The 6,526-nt window shown below is 43.1% G+C and overlaps 1 long non-coding RNA gene across 1 annotated transcript; it reads right to left on the bottom strand.

The window, feature by feature from the left end:
• Positions 1 to 5,662: 5,662 nt before the first annotated feature.
• LOC121312560 lies at positions 5,663 to 6,518 on the bottom strand. Its single transcript, XR_005949870.1, has 2 exons — positions 6,083 to 6,518; positions 5,663 to 5,740 (listed from the first exon to the last, which is right to left on the bottom strand). It is a non-coding gene; the product is annotated as an uncharacterized LOC121312560 (long non-coding RNA).
• Positions 6,519 to 6,526: the final 8 nt, after the last annotated feature.

The raw sequence follows: 6,526 nt of genomic DNA, 5'->3' as shown, positions 1-6,526 counted from the left end.
CGCTGCAGGACGAACATGGGTTTGTCCAAAAATGCTCTTCAAAATTGAAACATTTTAAAACAACCAATTTTGAATTAGCTGAAAAACAAAAGTATCATTTGTACCATTAAAAAAAGTAAAATAAACTCGACTGTCAGTCAAATGACCTATTAAGGAAAGGAGAGAAACACTGTTCAATACAGTAGAGTGTGTGCTATTTATTTCAGATGTCTTGATACATCCATTCATTTCTGTTTTTGCCCCCCCTCCCCAGACTTTCGCCGACGCGTGTTCACCATATTTGTCCAGCCCCCGGGTGAACTACATTGACTTTTGGTTTTGCTTAGAGGGTCAGGCATTTAGACTTGGGCAAATTCCTGAAATACTTCGTCCTCAAAAATTCTACAAACAGTGGTCATTCTGCACCCAAGGCCAGGTAAAGGGTTCACTTCTCACAACTAAATAGATTCACTTATGGAAACCACCAGGTAAGTAGACAACAGATTGGATGCTTTACTTAAAACCAAATAGCTGTCGGTTACAGACCCCATTACATAGCTCTCTTCAAACATAATCTTTGACGCGTTAATGGTGGTGTTTAGCAATTTGAAGGTATCGATCTATCTAAGATTTAACAAAAGGATTCCTAGTCAAAGGTGACTAACTGGCCCGAAGATGGCGGTACTTCTATAGACCCTCCCATACCTTACACACTATTAAATACGATCTCCAAACACGATAGACTTGAACATACCCGCGTTTGTTGAAATCACATGCTTTTAGTTTCGAACTCATTTCTTTGTTTTTTTTATCGCCTCAGAATGAACATCCGCCAGGATATTATGACTTTTACCACTGGGCAGCTGAGATCATCCGACCTCTTTTCACGAAAAGGAACTTCAGCCTGCAGCAAGGTGGCTCCCTTTTCACCGGCAGTGGAGATGGACATTGTACAGTCTCCAGCCTTCTTGTGATCAACAGAAGAAAACGGTGTTATGTTCTAGGCATAAGCTTGGGTTATAGTGATTAAACCTATTGGCCTCACGATATACTACCGATATACTCAAATGTATATGTTAAAAAATTTTTGTTGAAAAGACCAGCAGATGGTGTTCATGTTTGGATAGATACAATCCTGGAATATATCTGAGATATTCTTGTTAATTGATAATTATTCAGATAATAATACCTCAAGATAATGCATAACAGTGATTTTAAACCCCAAATAAGGGTCTTACTAATTATTTGCTGTCTTGCAGGCTGCCAGACCAATCGCCAATGCCACCAAATATAAATCCAAGCAGCCAATGCTTACAGAATTAACACGGTCTTCCGCTGATGTCCCAGAAGAAACAATTTTGCCAAGTCCAGCCATGTACAGAAGCCAATTGCAGTAAGTGAGAAATGAGAAGAGCTAGTCCCGCCCACCCAATGAGGTATGCTGTGATTACTGTGTCACCAGTTCTTTCTTCTTTCTTCTTTCATTCTTTCTTTCCTTTCTTACAATAATGTGTCCCTACACTCTTCTATTTAGATGACCTTGGACTATATCGCCCCTGTATTCCTGACTTGGTACGGAAATTGTATGCTTCTCGGTATCAAAGGGCAAAACATTGGCGGATGCGTAACAGTGCGCAGCAATCAGCCCTTTTTATCCCCACTAAAAGAGACACCACCCGAAGGAAACCTCCAACGTGCCCTCCGTGAAGAACTTTGCCACTTTCCCTATCTGCTGCCTTATCATGATTGCCTGCCAACTGCCTTTGCTTTAGTCCTGACACTGTAACTGATTATGCAATTGCATGTTGTTAATTTAGGCCCATTCCACCGTCACCTCTCCCTCCTGAAGACGCCCACCAGTTGCCGTTTCTTGTGCAGTCCCCCAATGCTGAGGACGAGCTGCTTGTCAAGCACTAAACCAGGGCCTGAAGCCCAATCGTATGAGGCGCTGAGCCAGTGCAAACGCTCGCGGTCGTGCGTGCTCAATTGCAGCACTCCGCCCTCCATCTTGAAGGTCCTCTTTGTCTTACACAGCCTCATTTGCCCTGATTGGGTTCATGATGGCCCTTGTCTCCTTCCAATAAACCAAGGCTAAGGTAATGTGGTAGGATCTTTCCCAATTGATCCCCGAGCCTGCCTGGCTATACCATAAGGGCCTCATCCAAAGTTGATCCCCGTAAACGCCTACACCGTGTCCTCCCGCAGTGCCGCATGTTACAACCTCGGAGCATTGTCCTTCGCCAGGTGTGGTCCCCCATTCTTTTAAGTTCCACTCTGGTCACTGCTAGTCTACCCCTGGGCCCCCGACACCACCCCTCTCCTGTGTACCCCATTCTCCGGGACATGCTCCTCGAGCCTGTGGGACAGTCCCGCTCTCTTACCTTAAATTTTCTGAACGTTTTTTATTATGATCTACCTGTCGCAACAATCCAGCCCGGCTTTTACGTCAGATCTGAACAGGAATCTCGTGCCCAATGCGTGCGATTCGCGAGCTAAGAGGTTTTATGACTTACCAATCAAATTCTGCCGCGATTGGCTGCTGGTACTGTGCCCTCACAATCTCTCAATCACCGCAATCTCCCATCTATTACCCTTCTTGGAACTTCTGTGTGTGACACATGTACCCTGTTACAATCCTGGTCAATGACGCCTAATGGAAATGAAACCTTTTTGCTTACCATGTGTGTGTTTCATTGTATTCCATGCAGAACCGGATTATCTCAGTATTTCTGCTCCGGCCATGGGCAACAGTACCGCAAGAAGGCCTCCTCCGCATGCACCCGGGCGTCTGAAATGGTAGATTATTGGAGACTCCTCCGCTTAACTGCGAGGGCAGGTTGCTCACACCCACAAGCGCTGGGCCAGGAGCCCCCTAGGTCCCGGCAGCCTGGGCAGGTCCGTAATCTGTTATTGGACCGTCCCTTTTTCCGTAAGGATGCGCAGTTGTTCTTGGCATATCTATGTAGTTAATCTCAGCACTCCCTCTGCTAGCACAATAATCGCCTCTTTTCACAGTGCCAAATATTGAACCAGTAATCCTCAGACATTCTTTATAAAATGACAAGATGATGACGATTTGTATGCATAGAGCAAAAGGATGTTAATCTGGATATCTATGCTCGTTAAACTAAGCTTGCTTTTATCAAAATTTGCGTGTAAAATATGGCTATCAGTGTATATGACATTATATTAAAAAATGGCCTTTTCGCCAAGTATCCATCTTGTTTGGTTGGTTATTATGAGCCAGAAGCCAAACAAACCAGTCTTTTATGTACAATTCTGTTAAACACGTGGGTGCCGTCTTGAGAAGATTCCTGTGCTCGTGTAGAGGATGCAGACCAGTACTCATGAAGCGTGCGTACTTACCAGAGCCTTTCAATTCCTCACACTGAACATTAAACAAAACAAAACAAAAACGTTATCTGTTACCACTATCAGAGGACTATAATCCCCGCAGCTAATGTTGGTCCCAAATGGTGCACTCAGTTCAGTTTGCTAATTTATAGCAATTTGGTCCTGAATATCATAGGCACGGTCCCAAAATACCTTGTTGACAGCCACTTGTTGACCCCAAAATACTGTGTGAGCCTGTTGTTGCCAATCTTTAGCCCAAATGGTTGGTTGAAAAGGCAGGTGGTTCTCGTTTTCGCGGGCTCCCGATCCAGCGCCTTTATGTGTCTCTTTTTGCTGACTGTTGACCTGGTGCCGTCTATTTCCACCGGACCGCGCTACGCTAGCCTCCCCCTTACGGTCTTTTTTCAAAATTATCTCTGGCGCGCTATATATTCATCCCTTCCCTGCCCCAGTTTCCACAGCTTGTGTTCTTGGCTCGCCTTGCTCGTGGCCACACTGCGCCCCGCAGGTCGTGTCCCACTAGTACGGTGCCGGGCTCTCTTCTACCCAGCGACTGCCACTGCCTGGGAAACCTCGGCTCGCTGCGCTGCGTCACGTTATTTACTGCTCTAGATAACCGGTTTGCCTCACTGTCAAAGTTCTTTTCACCAATGCCCCTCGTACATCAATTCACATGTGCCCTTGCCTGGGACATCTCTATTTTGAGTGCACCGATCATCCAATACATCATGCATTCCGGCCAAGTTTCGTTTGTGTGCTAGTTTGATTATGATACTTTTTTTTTTTTTTTGCCCCGATGCTTGGTGGTCAGGTGGTTCATCAAAGGGGGTTTTGTCAGGCGGTTTCAGGTTCCAGTCGCTCGCCCCTGCTCCTGTGTGTGATGTGCGTACCGGCCTTAACCTCCTATATGCTCTACGTTCTGCTGGACTAAACCACCCACACACTGGTTCATTGAAGTGCCTTTGTCGGCATGGCACAGTGGTTCCCCCCCCCAGTCTCCTGTTACAGTCGGCTTTGTGGTAAAAAGCGTTGCCGAACTGATAAATCAAATATTCATATCAATAATAATAATAAATCATAAATCAAAGTTTAAAGTCTAATCTGTTGTTTCCATGAATCAAAACTTTTTTTCGCATTTGAGTCTTTACGCTAAAATAAGGCGCATTTGCTAAACTTATAACAGCCAATGTCCTTCGCCTCTCGTTCGCATATTGATTGTATATTCAGGATATGTGTTATACTGCCTCATATGTTTAAAGGATGCAGCCCTATTGCCAACACTTTCGTGAAATGGCATTGATCATGTGCTTCATTAAAACACTTCAAAAGTAATGTTTTAATTCACTATCCCGTTAGAAGCAAATAGCAGATCTTTAAAGCCAAGGTAAATTTTTATGAAGGTCGTAGCGCGACACTCCCTACTGACGCCAGTGCAAATACCGTGGCCCCAAACAGCTCCCCACTCGAGCACTCTCTCCCACAGTAACGGTGTCTTTTACACTATGACAATCAACCCCCCCACCCCCAGCATCCCACATTTCCCGATTAATTTACTTCCTTTTTTTATTGTTCTATAACGAAGATTTCCTTAAAAGGAACCGTATATACGCTGTTTAAAAGCAATCAAGCCATTCGCGAGCCCACAATCCACTTCGATTATGTCAAGCCAAATGTCAAATATTGGAGAAATTTACATCATCGCCAAGGGGGGTCAGTCCCTGGATCCCGCGCCTTTTTTATCATCAACAAACAGCTGCCATTCCATATCAGATCAGGAAAAGCCCAAAAACGCATCATATATCGCACCCTTCCCCACCTTAAGCGCCCAATCACCCCATGCCCCCTCTCAACATCGCCCACCCTTTTTTACATCTCTGCTATCTTTTTGCGAGCTCCGCGGCCTTTCAAACACCTCACTTTCCGTAGTCTTCTTGTTCCTGGAGTCCCTCCCTCCCTCCTCTTCTACTTTCGCACACATACGAATCCAATCTATATTCCCAGAAAACTAAAAACCTCCTACCTGTTTCTACATGTAATTTTCCATCGCCTCCTGCTCTCGTTGTAAAACGATTCAGTAGACTCAGTTTTCGTCCTCCCACCCACCGCAACAGCAGGTGATACTCCGTCTTATTTTTGTTTGCAATTCTCCTTTTTCTCTCGTCAGGCAGCTTTTGTCAAGACATCCTGCTAATTTAGAGTTTGAAGGAGGACACATAATGCTTTGGTAAATTAAAATGAATTAAAACTTCCATTAGTGTTCAGTAAGCACTTCTTCTGTCATTTTTGATTGAACACCCCCTCCAAGTTTGTTTGTTCGTACACATGGTGGAATGTTTTTAATCTTGAAATACATCTAACTCCAAAGCTTTACAAATGCCCTTCATTTTCTTGAGTTCATCTTCAACATCTAAAATATAAATGTAACAGAAAGATATTAAGAAAACACATCTTAGAAATAAACGGTTGCAGCATTTGAGGACACTACCTGCCTCTTATTGGCTGCCAACGTCAAGCTGCATGACTTTGATTACGACATTATTTTACACTCAAAACAAGCTTGTGCTAATAAAATAAAAAAGACCAGCAACAGAAGAGTTTTCTGGAGGACATTGTATGATAGCATGCATACTTCACTTGATAACCTATTTCCATGAAATAAGCAATTGTATTCTTTTAATCCTTTTCTATATCTGATTATTCATAATATTTATTTAAATATAAAAGTTGCATGTCCTTATGTTATTTTTACCTGGGAAAGTGACATCTGTGGGAAACTGAGTCAGTGCCAGTTTCATTGATATGCTCATTTCTTTCATCAAAGTTTTAATCACATAATCCTAGAGGGATTTAGAAAAAAATAGTAGTGACTGGGAATGGAAGATATATTGACAGATACTTTAGATTAAAGGGTTTTCATTTTGACATAACTGTGTATCATTTAAATCCAACTCTATTTATTAAAATAAGTAAGACAAAATATTTAATATTTTAAAGATGGAAGTAAACTTTGATCTACATTTTGACTTCCATAAGGACATTTAGAGTAATTACAGAACACACGGTCTGAAGAATGAATTTCACTGCATCCAGCTCACCTGTTAGAAGAAGCTGTGCACTACCTACTCCGCACTGTAGTGTAAAGTAATCGTGCAGATCAGTTAGGGTAGCTACAGTATATGAATGATCATGGCAT

The sequence above is a fragment of the Polyodon spathula genome, unplaced genomic scaffold, assembly GCF_017654505.1.
Source record: "Polyodon spathula isolate WHYD16114869_AA unplaced genomic scaffold, ASM1765450v1 scaffolds_3967, whole genome shotgun sequence".
NCBI lineage: Eukaryota > Metazoa > Chordata > Actinopteri > Acipenseriformes > Polyodontidae > Polyodon > Polyodon spathula.
The sequence above is the reverse complement of the archived record's forward strand: the minus strand, read 5'-3'. Positions and strand labels throughout refer to the sequence as shown.